The sequence below is a fragment of the Physeter macrocephalus genome, chromosome 20, assembly GCF_002837175.3.
Source record: "Physeter macrocephalus isolate SW-GA chromosome 20, ASM283717v5, whole genome shotgun sequence".
NCBI lineage: Eukaryota > Metazoa > Chordata > Mammalia > Artiodactyla > Physeteridae > Physeter > Physeter macrocephalus.
The window spans coordinates 118,328,657-118,346,594 of record NC_041233.1 but is presented as its reverse complement, the minus strand read 5'-3'; the positions used below and the strand labels follow the sequence as shown (position 1 = coordinate 118,346,594).

At 36.7% G+C, this 17,938-nt stretch overlaps 1 pseudogene; it reads left to right on the top strand.

Moving 5' to 3' along the window:
* Positions 1–611: 611 nt before the first annotated feature.
* Positions 612–3,174, top strand: LOC129391640 (calpain small subunit 1-like; annotated as a pseudogene).
* The last annotated feature ends 14,764 nt before the right edge of the window (positions 3,175–17,938 follow it).

Sequence of the window (17,938 nt, the reverse complement as noted above, 5' to 3'; positions counted from 1 at the left end):
TTTGTGGTACTTTGTTATGACAGCCCTTGGAAACTAATACAGATTTTAGCACTGGGCGGTAGGGTGCTACTGTAACAAACACAGAAAAATGTGCAAGTGGCTTTGCAATTGGGTAATAGGTAGAGGCTGGAAAAATTCTGATGCTCATGCTAGAAAAACATAGATTGCCTTGGAGAGATTGTTGGTGTTAATGGATGTTAATGACAATTCTAGTGAGGTCTCAGAAAGAAGCCAGAGGAGCCATGGAGAAAACGTCTATTGTCTTAGGAAAACATGTATCATCATGAACAGAACGCTGCCAGACTATGAATGTTAAAGTACTTCCGGTAAGGTCTCAGACAGAAATGAGGAACACATTCTTGGATACTGGAGGAAGACGATGCTCGTTATAATGTGGCAAAGAATGTGGCTGATTTACTTCTGTTGGTTGGAAAGTAGCATTTATGAGTAATAAGCTTGGATATTTACCTGAGAAGTTTTCCAAACAAGGAACAGACACGAAGCCTGATATTTGTTGTTGTTGTTGTTGCTTATAGAAAATGCAAGAGGAGGGGAGCGCAGACTGGCGGACCGGCCGACGCGCGAGCGAGGCGGAATCTTGAGTCACAGCCATGTTCCTGGTTAACTCGTTCTTGAAGGGTGGAGGAGGCGGCGGGGGCCTGGGCGGGGGCCTGGGCGGGGGCCTGGGCGGGGGCCTGGGCGGGGGCCTGGGGAATGTGCTCCGAGGCCTCGGGGCCGGAGGCCGCGGCGTGTAGGAGGAGGAGGCTGAGGCGGCGGCGGCGGTGGCGGTGGGGGAACTGCCATGCGCATCCTGGGCGGGGTCATTAGCGGCTGCGCAGTACAACCCAGAGCTCCGCCCCCTCGCGCCCATTACTCCAACATCGAGGCCAGTGAGCGTGAGGAGGTCCGGCAGTTCCGGAGGCTCTTTGCCCAGCTGGCTGGCGAGGACATGGAGGTCAGTGCCACAGAACTCATGAACATTCTCAACAAAGTCGTGACCCGACATCCTGATCTGAAGACTGATGGTTTTGAAATTGACACATGTCGCAGCATGGTGGCTGCTATGGATAGTGACACGACCGGCAAGCTGGGCTTCGAGGAATTCACGTACTGGTGGAACAACATCACCAAGTGGCAGGCCATATACAAACAGTTTGACATTGACCGTTCAGGGACCATTGGCAGCAGGATTCCGCCTGAATGAGCATCTCTACAACACGATCATCCGACGCTACGCAGATGAGGGAGGGAACATGGATTTTGACGACTTCATCAGCTGCCTGGTCAGACTGGATGCCGTGTTCCGTGCCTTCAAATCTCTTGACAAAGACGGCACTGGACAAATCCAGGTGAACATCCAGGAGTGGCTACAGCTGACCATGTATTCCTGAACGGGAGTCCCAGACCTGCCCCCTCATCGCCTCGCTGTAGGAGTCACCTTGGACTCTTCGGTCTCTCCCAGGGTTGATCCTGTCTGCAGTCACAGCTTCATGGCTCCTGCTGACCCACAGGCCTTTCTGTTCTCCCAGCCCTTGGCACCCGATTCTCAGTCAACAGCCCAACATGCTTCAACACACCCTGCCCCAGCACACCCATCTCACATCTACTCCATAACCCTTCTCTTGCATCTGTGCCAAGCCCAACGTTTGTGTTGCCTGCACACCCCAAGGGCCCTTCTCTCAGTTCTGGGAGGATCACTCCAGTCCCTACACACCCTGGCACACCCATTCAGTTACCACCCAGGCAGCTGAACTCCAGGCCATAACAGGCCACATGCCCCAGTGCCTTTGTCTGTATTCTGCTCCCAGCCTGCCAGGCCCAGGAGGAAATAAATGCACCCTAGTTGCTGCTCTCTCTGAAAAAAAAAAAAAAAAAAAAGAAAGAAAATGCAAGAGGAAAGAGAGAAATTGAAGAAAGAACTGCTAAGCACAAAGGAATCAGTACTTGACACTTTGGAAAATTCTCAGCCTATCGAGATAGTGTGCCTTAGAAAAAGGGCAAAGGGTATAGGTAGATAAACTTTGTTAAAGAGATTAGTCATGTGACTTACAGATCCAATAATCATTTCAGCAGGTCAGGCATAAACATGGAATTTTCCAGGAGAGATCTCTGAAGGCACCTCATATCTAATGGAGTGGGTCCCCTTTGCAGCCATGGAGGACCAATAGGATGGAACAGAATGAAAGAAGAATGAATCTGAGAACAGAGACAAGGATGCTGAGGTCAGAAAGGACAGATCTGTTGCCCTGGAGGGTCAAGAGGGGCGGGCTGTCCCAGATAGCCCAAAGGATAGAGCATGCAGCCACATGAGATTACTCTTGGGCCTAGAGAGCTAATGGAATTTGCTCTGCTGGGTTACAAACTTGCTTTAGACTAGTAAGCACTATATATATTTTTTCATTTTCTCCCTTTTGTAATGGGAGAATGTTTTCTATGCCTGCCAAATCATTGTGTTTTGGAAGCAGGTAACTTGGTTTCTATTTTTATAGATCAGTGGACAAAGAGAAATTTTGTCTTAGGATGGGCGCTATGCCTAATCTTACCTGTAATTGATTTAGATGAAGATTTGAAATATTTTAGAGTTGATGATATTTAGGTGAGATTTTGGATTTAGAGTCAATGCCAGAATGCGTTAAGACTTTTGGGGCTGTTGAGATTGGGCAAATGTATTTTGCACATGGGAAGGATGTGAAATTTGCAGGGGCAGAGGGTGGACTATGCTGGTTGAATACTGCCCGTCCCCAAATTCATGTCCAGTCAGAACCTCGGTATGTAACCTTATTTGGAAATAGGGTTTTGCAGATGTAATCAAGTCAAACTGGGTTAGGCTGGGCTCTAAACAAATATGACAGATGTCCTTACAAGAAGCAGGAAAATTGGGACATGGAAACACACAGGGAGAATGAGACATAATGATGGAGTCAGTGTTTGGATTGATGCATCTATAAGCCAAGGAATATCAAGAATTGCTGGCGGGCTTCCCTGGTGGCGCAAGTGGTTGAGAGTCCGCCTGCTGATGCAGGGGACACGGGTTTGTGCCCCGGTCCGGGAGGATCCCACATGCCACGGAGCGGCTGGGCCCGTGAGCCATGGTTGCTGGGCCTGTGCGTCTGGAGCCTATGCTCCGCAACGGGAGAGGCCACAACAGTGAGAGGCCCGCGTACCACAAAAAAAAAAAAAAAAAAAAAAAGAATTGCTGGCAACCACAGAAGCTAGGAGAGAGGGATGGAATAGATCCTCCCTCAGAACCTCCTGGTGGAACCAACCCTGCCTCTACCTTGATTTTGGAATTGTAAAAAAACAAATTTTTGTTATTTCAAATGCTCCAGTTTGTGGTACTTTGTTCTGGCAGCCCTAGGAAATAAACATGTGTATGTATGTTTGTGTGTGTGTATATATATATATGGGTGTATATATACATACTTGTTATTGCTGTTATAGTAAAATTAATGAGTTACCACATAAGTTACTCTCTTAATGTATAAATTTACTTTGCAACTAAAACAAACTACCATATAGTCAAACCCATATTTTGCAGTTAACCTTATAAACATAGCATCCCTAATTTGAATGGAGGCCAAATAGGAAAAGGACACAAATACATATCATTCATAATCATTTTGTGCTATATTCAGAGAAAAAGCAATAACATTTTTATAGGAATTTTTCCTGTTATAACAAAGTAAAGATAAATGTATATTCAATCATTTATCTAAGTTGGTTTCAGTTGTTTTGAGCAGGTATCACATAATTGTATTAAGCGAAACTACATTCAACAAGAAATAATGTTTAACAAACTCATATGAAACCTTGTAACTTTTTTGTTTTTAATTTTTGTTTTTCTGGAATTTGGGTGAATAAGATCATAAAAGCAGAATATAAGGGGCAAATGCCTACATTAAATTAGATTAAGGGTGCACTGTCAATATAGTTGTCTACAAATTGAAAACTAAACTTTTAAAGAAATAAAACTAAGAAAATACTGCTTTGTACTTTTTTATTGGATAAGCTGAGTCATTTTTGATATTTTGTTATTTTTTGGTATATTGACTAGAGATTTCCATAGAATAGTTCAAATTTGATTCAGTTTTGCTGTTACTGATAGAGATAAGATAGTAAACACAAATACTGAGAATTTTAAAATTGCACTTCAGTGAGTGCCATTATTTTTCTATAATTCATATTTCTTAATGATATAAAACATATATTTAGACTGGGTTTTACAGTGTTTAAAAGGCCTTCTTTTATCTCTCTTAATGAAGAATGTGGAAACATTAAATCTCATGTAAATAACACTGAAAATATGAGTCCTATTCTTTCATCACTTTGTTGATATTTTGTTGCTGAGGCTAGAATTTCTCCATGTAGCATAATACATAAAACTTAAAATAGAGTAAAATTGAGATGGATTTTAAATTAATTTTAAATATCCCAAATCTCAGAATAAAGTATACTGTGATAAAACACAGAAATGCTATGTAAACATTATTAAAAAAATAAAAACTCAAGATATATTGAAAGACAGGAAGGAAGAGATATAGTGAATTAATTCTGATCACCTGTGAGCTTTTTTGGATTATAAGAAAATGCATTATCATAGAACATTTATAAGATTTTTGAGATATGGAAAGAAAAGTGAGAGACTGTGAATAAATTAGGTGGTAGATGAAGGTCATTTTAAATGTACTAATTTAGAAATGTACCAGAAAAAAATTTCCCATTTCTTACTGAGACACAATATATGCTCAGGAGATATGATTAGATATGGTTTCAGATCCTGTTTGGACACTTTCTTAATTATCTTCAATAAAAATGAAATTTTAGACATGAGATTAATTCAAAAAATCAGTTAACAATGACTAATTAATTAATGTCAGTTATCATTTATAAAGCAGTTTGAAGATGGAATACGCTGTGCTTGTTAAGTCATTTTATTAAGATTATAATGATGAAGAATGTGGATAAAAATCTGGCATGGATAATGTTTCAAAGAATCATTTATATTATGGACTGTATAGAGTATTGCATAATATTTAGGAATAGATATGCAGCTGTGTTTCTTAGGTTTCTTTTCAACATTTTTTCTTATATAATCAAAAGTGTATTTTTAATTCACTCTTTGTATCATTTCTGATGTCAATCAAAAGTATTTACTAAGCCCCTAACATATACCAGATGCTATTGTGAGCATTAGTAATTTAGTGGTTAACAAAATAAGAAGAATTCCTGCCTTCAAGGCACTTGTATTCTTATGGATAAAGCAAATCTAAATACATAAACACAAAAATAAGAATTTCAGAGTCTAATGGATGGTATGGAGAAAATTAGCTAAGATAAAGTGAAAGAGGGTATTTGGTGTCTGGGAAGGGTTCTATATTGGCTAGGTAATCTGAGAAGCTCTTCTGAGCTTTAATATTGGACATGAATAATGAGAAGGCACTAACAAAGGAGCCAAGAAAATAGCAAATATGAGAGCCCAATTCAGGAATAAGCTTGGCAAGTTTGAGAAATAAAAATGAATCAAAGGCAGCTGGTGTATGCTGAAAATATAGTAGAATATGAAATCAGTAATCCAGGCAAGGTGATAAGAAGTCATTGGAAAACTGAGAGGGACTGTCTGATCTGATTTCTACTCTGTCTGCTGAGTAGAGAATACATTCAGTAGTAGAAGTTTAGAAAAAGAGGAGCAGGTTAGTGGTTTTTGTGTTTCTTTCAATAGCTTATGGAGGTATACTTTACATATAATAAAATTCATCCATCTCAAGTGTACAATTAATTGATTTTTAGTAACTTTATCCAGTGGTTTAACTATCATCATGAATCAGTTTTAGAACACACTGTTCGCTCCTCCCTCCACCAAAGATCCCTCACGCCACTTTCAATTAAACTCTATTCCCATCCTCAGCCTCAGGCAACCATTACTCTGTTTTCTGTCTCAATAAATTTGCTTTTTGGTGGACATTTCACGTAAATTAATTTCTATTATATGTGGTCCGAGAGCTGGTACCAATTTCTACTGGAATAATAGTAGTAGAAATGGTGAGACGTGGTTTGGTTTGGGATCAGTTTTCAAGGTAGAGCTCAGGACATTCTGTTGAATTGGATGTGGAGCCTGAAGGGAAGAAAAGGATTTAAAAAAATAATTCTCAATTTTCTTTTTTTTTGATATGTGTGATTGGTGCATGGTGATCTTATGATGATGATCATGGAAAGTTTTCAAGGAAAATAATCAATGCATTTGTTTTTGTCACAATATCTCAGATTTTTATTTGATATGAGAGTGCAGACATAAAGTAGGAAGTTGGGTATAATATATCTGGGAAGAGTCAGCAGGGGATAGACAGTTAAACAGTCATCATGAATGAGGTTATCTAGGGAGATATAGGAGAGTGAGCATGAAAGATGGAGAGAGAGAGAGAGAGGGGGAGAGAGAGAAATAATCTGGTATACACAATTTGCAGGGCCCAGGTTAAATAAAAATGTGGGCTTCTTGATCAAAAATTATACTTTCTAACTTATTCTACGAGGCTACTGTTACCCTAATATTAAAACCAGACAAAGAAATACAAGAAAAGAAAAACACAAACCATTATCACTCATAAACATATATGTAAAAATTCTCAGCAAAATATTAGCAAATTAAATCCAATAATGTATAAAAAGAATAACACATCATGACCAAGAGGGATTTATATCAACCCTGCACAGCTGGATCAACATTTTAAAATTAATTATTGTAATCTATCCCATCAAATGACTAAAGAAGAAAAATCACACAATCTTATCTATAGATACAGAAAAAGCATTTAACAAAATCCAACACCCATTCATGATTAAAAAAAAAATCTCAGTAAACTGTGAATAGATGGGAATTTCCTCAACTTCAAAAAGAATATCTATAAAACTCCTACAGCTAGCGTCATACTTAATGGTGAGAAACCCAAAGCTTTCTCTCTAAGATCAGGAACAAAGCAAGGATGTCCCCTTTCATCACTGCTTTCTAACATCATACTGAAAATCCTTGCTAATAAGAAAAGGAAATAAAAGGAATATATATTGGGGAGAAAGAAATAAAACTGTCTTTGTTTACAGATGACATGATTATGGAGAAAATCTCAAAGAATCAACAAAAAAATTCTGGAGCTAATAAGTGATTATATCAGGATACAAGTAAATACACAAAAGTCAATATAATATACATTAAGTCAAGCAATAATAAATAAACGTCAATTGCTTTCCTATATATTATCAGTGAACAAGTGAAATTTGAAAATTGTTTTTAAAATTTATGTGTTTTTGGCTGCGTTGGGTCTTCGTTGTTGCACGTGGGCTTTCTCTAGTTGCAGCAAGTGGGGGCTACTCTTCGTTGCAGTGCGTGGTCTTCTCATTGTGGTGCCTTCTCTTCTTGCAGAACACAGGCCCTAGAGAGGGCGGGCTTCAGTAGTTGTGGCACGTGGGCTCAGTAGTTGTGGCTCGCCGGCTCTAGAGCGCAGGCTCAGTAGTTGCGGCACACAAGCTCAGTTGCTCCGCGGCATGTGGGATCTTCCTGGACCAGGGCTTGAACCCGTGTCCCCTGCATTGGCAGGCAGATTCTTAACCACTGTGCCACCAGGGAAGGTCAAAATTTGAAAATTTTTAAAAACACAATTTACATTAACATCCTCATAAAAAATTCTTAGTTATAAATCTGACAAAATATGGACAAGATCTATATGAGGAAAACTACAGAACTCTGAGGATAGATATCAAAGAAGAACTAACTAAATGGAGAGATATTACATATTCATTGGTAGGAAATCTCAATATTGTCAAGATGTCAGTTCTTCCCAACTTGATCTATAGATTCAACCAGTCCCAATCAAAATCACACCAAGTTATTTGTGGATATCTACAAATGGATTTTAAAGTTTATATGGAGAGGCAAAAGAACCATCATATATGACCTACTTCTATTCCTGAAGTTGAGTCGTGTCAGTCTTCCAACTTTATTCTTCTCCTTCATATTGTATAAATAAAGTTGGAAGACTGACACGACTCAACTTCAAGACCTATGTCAAGCTACAGTAATCAAGAGAGCGTGGTGTCAGTGAAAGAATAGAAGTAGGTCAGTGGAACAGAGTAGAGAGCCTAGAAATAGACACACAAAAATATATACTCATTTGTATGTGTAAAACTCCTAGAAGACAACGTAGGAAAAATCCTAGATGACCTTAGGTATGGCAATGACTTTTTGATACAACATCAAAGGCACAATCCATTCAAAAAAAGAATCAATAAGCTGGAATTCATTAAAATTAAAAACTTCTATCCCGTGAAAGACAACCTTAAGAGAATGAGAAAACATCACCAGTCAGAAGCACTAAAAGCTGGCAAGGATACGGAGCAACAGTAACTTTCATTCACTGCTGATGGGAACGCGAAATGGTGCGGCCATTTTGAAAGACAGCTTGGCAGTTTCCTATAAAGCTAAATATACTCTTACCATATAAACCAGAATTGTACTCCTTGGTATATTACCAAAAATGTTATGTCCACAGGAAAACCTACACATGGACACTTACAGAAGATTTACTCATAATTGCCAAAACTTGGAAGCAACCAAGATGTCCTTTACTAAGTGAATTGTTAAATAGATTGTGTGTCATCCAGATAACGAAATATTATTCAGTGTAAAAAGAAATGAACTATCAAGCCATGAAAAAATATGGAAGAAATATTATTAGGTGAAATAAACCAATCTTAGGAAACTTCATACTGTATGATTCCAACCATATGACATTCTGGAAAAAGCAAAACTGAAGACAATAGAAAGATCAGCGATTGTTATGGGTTAGCAAGTGAGGAGGAATGAATAGGCAGAAAGCAGAGAGAATTTTTAGGGCAGGTAAATTATTATGTGCAATACTAAAATGGTGAATACATATCATGAAACAAATTTGTCAAAATCCATAAAATGTGCAAGAGTAAGCCTTTACATAAACTATGGACTCTAAGTGATAATTATGTGTCAATGTAGATTAATTGATTATAATAAATTTACCCTCTAGTGCAGGATACTGATAGTGGATGAGGTTGTGTATGGGAAATCTCTGTAGCTTCTGCTCAATTTTGCTATAAACCTAAAACTGCTGTACAAAATAAAATGCATTAATAAAAAATTACTGATAACTTCAGGATGGCAGCAACAGAAAATTTAATCAAATATTGAACTCTGTTAAGTAGGAAATTCTGTGCAACTGCCCAGTTTGCTCACCTAAGAAGCCAGCCCTACAGTTGGATGGAAGGACAAGAGAAATCAAAGAAGACTGTATCTTATAGAAGCGTAAAGAAACAAAGATGTCATTGACAAAATCATGTCCCCTCAAATTCATATATTGAAGCTCTTTTCCCCAGTGTGACTATATTTGGAGATAGGATCCTTAAGGTGATAATTAAGGCTAAATGCAGCTGTAATCATGGAGCCCAAATTTGTAGGAATGATGTCCTTACAAGAAAAAGAAGAGACCCCAGACCACAGATCAATCTCCCTCTCTCTCTCCACGTTTGCAGAGGAAAGGCTATGTGAAGACATAAGAAGTCAGGAAGAGAACCTCACCAGAAAGCAACTCTGTGGCGCCTTGGTCTTCAATTTCTAACCTCTAGAATCATGATAAAATCAATTGCTGTTATTTAAGCTATCCAGTCTGCAATATTTTGTTATAGCAGCCCTAGAAGACATGTACAGAATGTTTCAAAGAGGGAGTAGTAACGATGCTGAAAAGTAAAACAGGATTAATATTGAGGCTTGACCAGCAGCCTCAGGCATACAAAATAGTCATCATGTCACAGGGACTATTTGCTCTCTTGCCTTGCTACAAATGGCTTTCTGTATTTTATTAACTGATCCGATTAAGCTTTACTTCACAGAATGCAGTGAAGTACTTCACATTGTCCCCACAGCATGATAGTCATTGACCAAACCATAAGTCCTAGGAATGTGGCCCATGATAACATCTTAGCTGTTTTCCAGGACGAGATGGCACCTGCAGATAAGGGTGACTTGGGGACTTGTGACTCGGACCCTCAGAACACCTGCAAGTACCTCTCAGACCTCTTGTCTCCTGAGAAAATGCTACAAGAAGATGATTGACTGCCACTTCCCTTCTCCTCCTGGCATAAAAGAAACCTAAATTCTGTTCTGAACTAAGATGGTTCTTTAGGACATTAGTCTGCCACTTCTTGGCCTGCTGGCTTTGTGAATAAAGTGGCTATTCCTTGCCCCAACACCTCATCTCTTGATTTACTGGCCTGTCATGAGGCAAGCAGTATGAGCTTGGACTAGGTAACAATCAGGCAGAATATTCCAAGGACTCACAGTTCTTTTTCACCACAGCAATTCATGTTCTGAAGACAGGCCTGTCTTGAGAATGTCCAAGCCTGCTGAATTAAACTTTTCCCACACAGTCTTCCAAAAGTTATTTCATTTCTTGACTTTCAATTGAGAGGGAAAGGTGGAGCTGGGAGTAGTGAGAAGGAAGGGTACCACATTCAGTCAGCATTTACCATCTGTCAAGTACTGGGCCAGATGCTAATAATCCTCACCACAACCCTCCAAGTTGGTTATGGTTCATTTATTCATTTACTTAAAAAATATTTACTAACGAGCTGTGGATGTGTGTTGTAATACTTCTAGTCTGTGTAGAGGATTTTGCAAATTCTTTGTTATATCCATAGTTTCAGAGTAAGTTCATATGCCCAAAGCTCATAACTGAGTGAATTTTATTTAATTAAACAAGTGTTTATTAAACTCTTAGTATATACTTATTGTATCCTATTAATTCAAGTTATACCCTACATACACTATATTTCTTATAAGTACAGAATAGTGAAGGAGATAGCATTTTTTTATTATAAATTTTCCATACTTGATTGCTCTTTATATATATGTATATGTATGTATATATATATATTCTTATTAGCTCTGTTTCTCTAGAAAACCCTTACGAATAAAATATATTTCATTCCTTGTTCAATTTCTTGATTGGTAATACATGATTGTTATAAAAAACTACTCAGAAAATACAGAGGAGTATAAAGGCAAAATAAAACAAAATAAAAATCATTTATAATCTTACCTAGTCTGAAAAATTATGGCTAATTTTTATATCATCCGTATAGCATCATCCTGTATATTGTTGTAATGTTCCTTATTAACAACCATACCATTGCCTCTCTATATGGTAGGATATTATGCAGTTGTATCTAATTACCATGTAGATTGATATGAACTGTCATATTTTAATTTTTAACCATTTAAAAATATCTAAAAAATATCTACAACATGCCAGATATTGTGCAAAGTATTTTACATTAATATCTCATTTTATCCTTGAAGTTACCCCTTGGTATGTATGTTTTTATTCCCATTGTACAGTTGAGGCTCGGAGGATTAGAGATTTCAAGCAAAGTGCCCAAAATCACGGAATTAGAAGTTGTTGTTCTAAGTTTTATACCCAGGCCTTTCCAACTCCAAAGTTCTAAGTTATCTTAGTCTTTAAATTTCGGGTGTGTATCTCATGTATTTTTAAAATGATGTTTTATGTATCTGGAGAACATGTTCTGTGCTCTGTGCTTCTTTTGTATGCCCTTCAATATTTAATAGACGGCAAGGCACATGTTTGTTTCTAATTAAATTCTTAATTAATTTAATTGAATTTACCATATGGTCTTTGCTACTTCATCATTAATTTATTTGTGCTATTGATTTGGACTCAGTAAAAATATACATGATTTCCATTGATAAAAACATTAAGAGTTATGATTTATATGTCTTAATCCAGATATTGTTTTAATAAAACACTTGTGGTTTATATAATCAAGAACAGAGTTTCTATAATTAGTTTTTTTTTCAAATGGTGTGTGTCTAAAATTTAAAGAAAGGTAAAGTCATTGATTAACGTTTTAGTTGTGCCATTTATCAATGATGATAAACATCAGAAGTATGGATCAAATTATATATATTAACAAAATCCACATTTTCTTCCCAGAAAATTTAGTGGTTAATAACTGGAAGAAAACAATACAAAATAATTTTATCTCCACACTCTCCAGTAATTTCCACTTCCTTCTCTGAGTTAACCCACAACATTTGCTCTTGCAGTGAGGCTTACACAAATTCTTTTGCTGTAATATTTCTTCAGTCTATACTTTTTCTGAAACTCATTTCATAGGACATCTTTTTTTTTTGATGTGGCACAAGCTGCCCAATGGGCCAATAGGTATCAAGAAAAAACAATTAGCCATGAATAAAGAATTTAGAAGCCGAATGATCATTGAAGGACAAGTAAGAAAGTGATGCCATTTTGAAAACAGGGAGTATAGAATTTGTTTATATATATATATATATGTAATATATATAATATATGTATAAAATTAGAAAAATAATATCAGTAAAAAATAAACTTTAGAAAATCCTTAATAATTGATTCTCCCTTTGAATTTTTGGTACTGATATAAGTATTGGCTGAAGAAATCTTGAACCAAAAGTGTAAGAACCAAATATGGTTTGGTATGAAATGTGTATTGATTTGAAATGATTAATTACTAACATTAAGAAATTTGCATAGAGATACTTAATTAAAAGATTTCAAGCACTATACCCAAGTGATATACAAGCAGCATAACTCTAACCTAAGTAGAAGAGCATTGTTAGTTGGATGTTTTCATATGATAAAATTAACTACTCATTTAAGTGTGATATCTAGTAGATACTTTGAATTTCCAAAAGTCATTAAAAGAAATGAAATGAAATTATTCTACAAACTCTGTGATTCAGGGTGTTTAATTGTGTAAATTGTCAATCTCCCTCCCTCCTCATCTCAAATGGTCTGAATTGTTAGGTTTTAGGTACAGTGTCATGCAAATGTAAGGCTTATATGTCTCTTGTCAAACTCTTGTCAAGGAATATAAATGTAGACCAAAGAAGGAAAGAAAAATTTAGGTGGCAAAGACAGCTTTAGAAAATATCCGATGAAAAAAATGAGAAAGGACACAGTGCTGTTTCTATTAACGTAACAATCCTTAAAGTCTATTTATAAATTGGTCTATTACAAACATACTGGTATGATTACAATTTAGACATAATTTATCGCCGTATTTTGAACAAAAGTAAGTAAAGTAATTGGCATGAAAGGCTTACATGGAAATTTTTTTAAATTATGAAACAATTTAAAAATCACCATTGCACATTGATTATGTATTGCATTAATAATCAAATATTGCTTAATTTGAAATGTTTACAGATTATCATATTTGCTCACTCAGGTTTCATTATAAACATAAGACAAATTGTCAAGAATTATGCCTTCTTGTTCAGATGCCCACATTTATTCCATAAAATTCTGAAAATTCCACGTTGATCTTATCCTTTCTGGCATACAGATAAACAATATTTAATAGTTTAGGATAGTCTGGGAATGCTAAAGTTCAATATGAGAGTGAAGAAGATTTGGATAATATTGGTAACTGAGATCAACATAAAATAAACTAATGTAGCATGTTCTAACATAGCATATATGATAGTTGGAACACATTTTTAGAGTGAAATAAAAATAATGCAATTAACAGATGCAACAGACATGTGATATTTACAAAGAAAAATAATATAAAACCACCAAGAATATTGGTTTGAAAGCCACATCAGGTCTAAGTAATTATACACCAACATTATTTTCCTCTCCTACTATCCAACATCCCTCATTCTAACTTTCCTCGAGAAAATACAGCAATGATATTATAACACTGGCCTTGTATTTTGTTTTGTATTTTTACTTGTTTAGTTGTTTTCCCATTCTCCTACTGAGTATTTGACAGTTTATTGTCTATAGGCAAGAATAGACAGATAGATGGATGAACAGATAGATATTTAGATGTGAATGTAAGGATATATGCCTATATGAACCATCGATCCTCATTATTCACAGATTCTGTATTTGTGAATTTTTCTACTCATTAAAATGTATCTGTAACCTCAAAATCAATACTTGCAGCTCATTTGTAGTCACTCAAAGGCCTGCACAATGTGGTTAAAAATTTGAATCGTTCTACATACATGCTCTCAGCTGAGGTCAAACAACACCATGCTCTGCCTTCTTGTTTCAGCTCTCATACTACAAACATGTCCTTTTCATGGTTTATCTATGAAAGCTTTTTGAACTTTTTGTTAGTAATTTTGCTTTTTAAAAGGCCCTTCAAATGTGCTGCTGAAATGCTGTCTAGTGTTCCTGAGTGCAAGAAAGCTGCGATGTGCCTTACAGAGAAAATACTTGAGTACATGTCTTAGGTAAGTTTCCTTCAGTTATGAGTTATAAGGCTGTTGGCCAACAGTTCAGTGTTAATGAATCAACACTATGTATTAAATAAAGTGTTTTTGAACAGAAACACATATAAAACACATTTATGTATTGATCAGCTGATGAAATGTGACCAGAGTTTCACAGGAACCCACCCAGTACGTCCCCTAGGTATAGAACACAACTACCATGAATAATAAGAATTGACTGCATTACCAATGTCCTATATATTGATGATATCTATATATAATTAACTATAAGTTAATAAGAAAAAGTATAAATACTTTTGATCATAAGCCCGTGGAAAAAAAGCTAAGTTTTAGTTATTTGGGGTAAAAGGCGGTTATTTCTCATGCAAAATTAAGGTGCTATTAAAATAAAAAATATGATTAACAGATTTCCAAACTTGACAGTTTCCACAGCCTCTTCAAAATGTGAAGCAAGTCCACAGACATCACATATTTTAAAGGACTGTTAACTTTTTGTGTGTGTGTGTGTGTGTGTGTGTGTGTGTGTGGCGCAGGCTCAGCGGCCATGGCCCACGGGCCCAGCCGGTCCGCGGCATGCGGGATCCTCCCAGACCGGGGCACGAACCCGGTTCCCCTGCATCGGCAGGCGGACTCGCAACCACTGCGCCACCAGGGAAGCCCCTGGACTGTTAACTTTTTAAAAGATGTGTAAACTATGGGAATATTCGGACGATACTGATGGTAAATCTTATTTCATTCTTTTCGAATATGCATATACTTAGCTTTTTGGAAGAAACCAAGATGCTAAGTAAAATTTTCAAAAGCGTATCATCTTTTCAACCAAACATTCAATAACACAGTACAATGCTTAATGTGTCTTTGGGAAATCAGTACCTCTAGCCCAGCTATCTTCCCTGTACTCTGGATTCTTACATTTAACTGTTAGACCGACATTGCTATTTGGATGTCCAATAGGCATCTAATGGGCACCTTAAACCTAATACGTTTCCCCCAAAAACTTGCTTTCGTATCAGAATGAAGAACAACTCCAACTTGCTAATGTTCAGGTCAACCATTTCAATCTTCCTTAAATCAACTCTTTTCCCACACTAAATGTTCAAGCCACCAGGAAATTCTGTTGGGGGCAGTAAATCCTTCAAAAATACATAAGAACACAGCTCCTTTTACTATCTCTATTGCTACCAATTTGTTCCATCATTTCTCACTGTTTTCCCAGCTTCTCTCTTAGCCTCTTTGGTCCATTGTCAAATGAACAGCTAAAGTAAAATTTTAAAAACTGAAATCTTGTCATTTTTTCATCAGTGAGATTTATCTAATGGCTTCATAGCTTGCTCAGAATCAAAATAAATGTTCTATGGTCTACAAGACTCTTATACCTTGCCTCCATCAATCATCAGCCTTTGTGGTTATATGAAATCAGATTTCCATTTCTGAACTAAAAAAAAGACAATGAAGATAATCCAGTTATGAACGTGATTAAGTAAACAATTTACCTGTATAAACATACAAGCCAAAGTACTTGCTATGAATGGATATAAGAAAATATAATTCTGTACAATACTGATTTTTTTATGTGTCAAAGGAAATTATCTTAATAATTATTTGTGTAGGTTATTATGGAGAATTCTACCAACAAACTAAGTTTATAACTCAGAGGGTTTTATTTTTAGCAGCACTTGTTTCCCTTAAGAAGTAACTAAATAGAATCATAAACTCTGTTTCTATTTACCTACTTAAATTATTACTCAACCTTAGTGAACAGAAATAAAATGTTAAAAAAACCTGCTTTTCTAAACACTTTATTTGCACTGACTCAAGATGACATATTTTGGTTTTGCTCACTTTATTTCATTTTCTTTTGTAATACTCGATTAATAATAAACAATTTGGCTCTCTGTAGCCTCACGTTCCGCATCCACAAATTCAGCCAACTGCAGACTGAAAATATGTATATATATATTTTTAAATCCAGAAAGTTCCAAAATGCAAAACTTGAATTTACCATGAACAGGACACTATTTACGTAGAAATCACATTGTATTACATATCATATGCAATAGAGAAGATTTAAAGTGTAGAGGAGGATATATATAGGTTATACGGAAATATTGTCATGTTATATGAGGGACATGAGCATCTTCGAATTTTGGTATCCGTGGGGTAGGAGGGAGGGGTCCTGGAACCAACACCCTGCAGGTACTGAGGGAGGACTATATTTACTACGGAGGTACTATTTACATCGACGCAAAACCATAGTCAATACAGTTCTATTCAGGAAAATAAAATCCCTTATAATTTTATGTGGAGACGCTGAACAAAATCGTATATCTCTCTCTATACACATATATATGATATGGATATCGTCTCTAGATTTATCTCCTTATGTACACTTCTGACAAAATTAGTAGGAAGAGAGAAAAATATCTCATAAGGTTATTAGGAAGAGTAACACATACATCTTAGCATATTTGATGACTTATTAAGTTGACTGCCTTTCTGGTCTTAAAAGGTGTATACCATCCAATATTTATTTTCTACAAACTATAGTGGAGTATAGAATTAATCAAAGGGTATTCTTCCTGTTTCCATTTTAACTTGAAAGGATCATTTGGAAAAATACAGGGCAAAAAAAAAAGTTAATGATTATTTACAAAAAATTTTAAAGAACAACATAGTGAAATGCTCCTCCATAGATACTAATTTTTAGAGCAAAAAGAGAAAGGAAAAAAAGTGAGAGAGAAAATGATGGCCAGAGGAAAGAGAAGAGAGAGTTACTTAAGCTCCTGGGATTTATCTTGTGAGAGGCTATTATTTGTATTGATTTTAGTTTGCAAGTTCTTTTCTTCCCTCTCTCTGGCCCACTATGTAATCCATAAATAATAAATACAGTAGCAGTGAGTCATTCTTCAGGCTGCAAGCATAGCAACAATCACAACACATTAAACCACCAACTGAATACGGCACCATCTCCATCATAAAATGCACTTCGTCGTGGAAGCAAGACCCTAGATCTTAAACTCGCTGTTGGCCTCAAGATTCTAATTAAACAAACTGAGTAGTTCAAAATGAAAGGATTCTTAGAAGCCAAATATGTCAGCTCTTACCGTTACTTGTGCCTTAATTCATATCCTTACTTCTTTGTCTTTAAACCTTGACTTGAGTAGTGAATGTTTAAGGCAAGAGCTATTGTTATTACATAGCAAAATGTTACATAGGACCTCTTTCTGGGTGATTGGATGGGAGTTATAAATTGTTTCCTAAGTAATATAACTTCGTTATTTATCATATAAATCTGTGAGAAATGGAAAGCTTCAGACTGTAAGCAGGTAACTAAATGGCTAGTTTATAAGCCCAAAGAAGAGAGTAAAGAAGAAGTGACTAGTGTCAATTAAAAGACTCTTTAGGGGCTTCCCTGGTGGCGCAGTGGTTGAGAGTCCGCCTGCCGCTGCGGGAGACGCGGGTTCGTGCCCCGGTCCGGGAAGATCCCACGTGCCGCGGAGCGGCTGGGCCCGTGAGCCGTGGCCGCTGAGCCTGCGCGTCCGGAGCCTGTGCTCCGCAACGGGAGAGGCCACAACAGTGAGAGGCCCGCGTACCGCAAAAAAAAAAAAAAAAAAACAA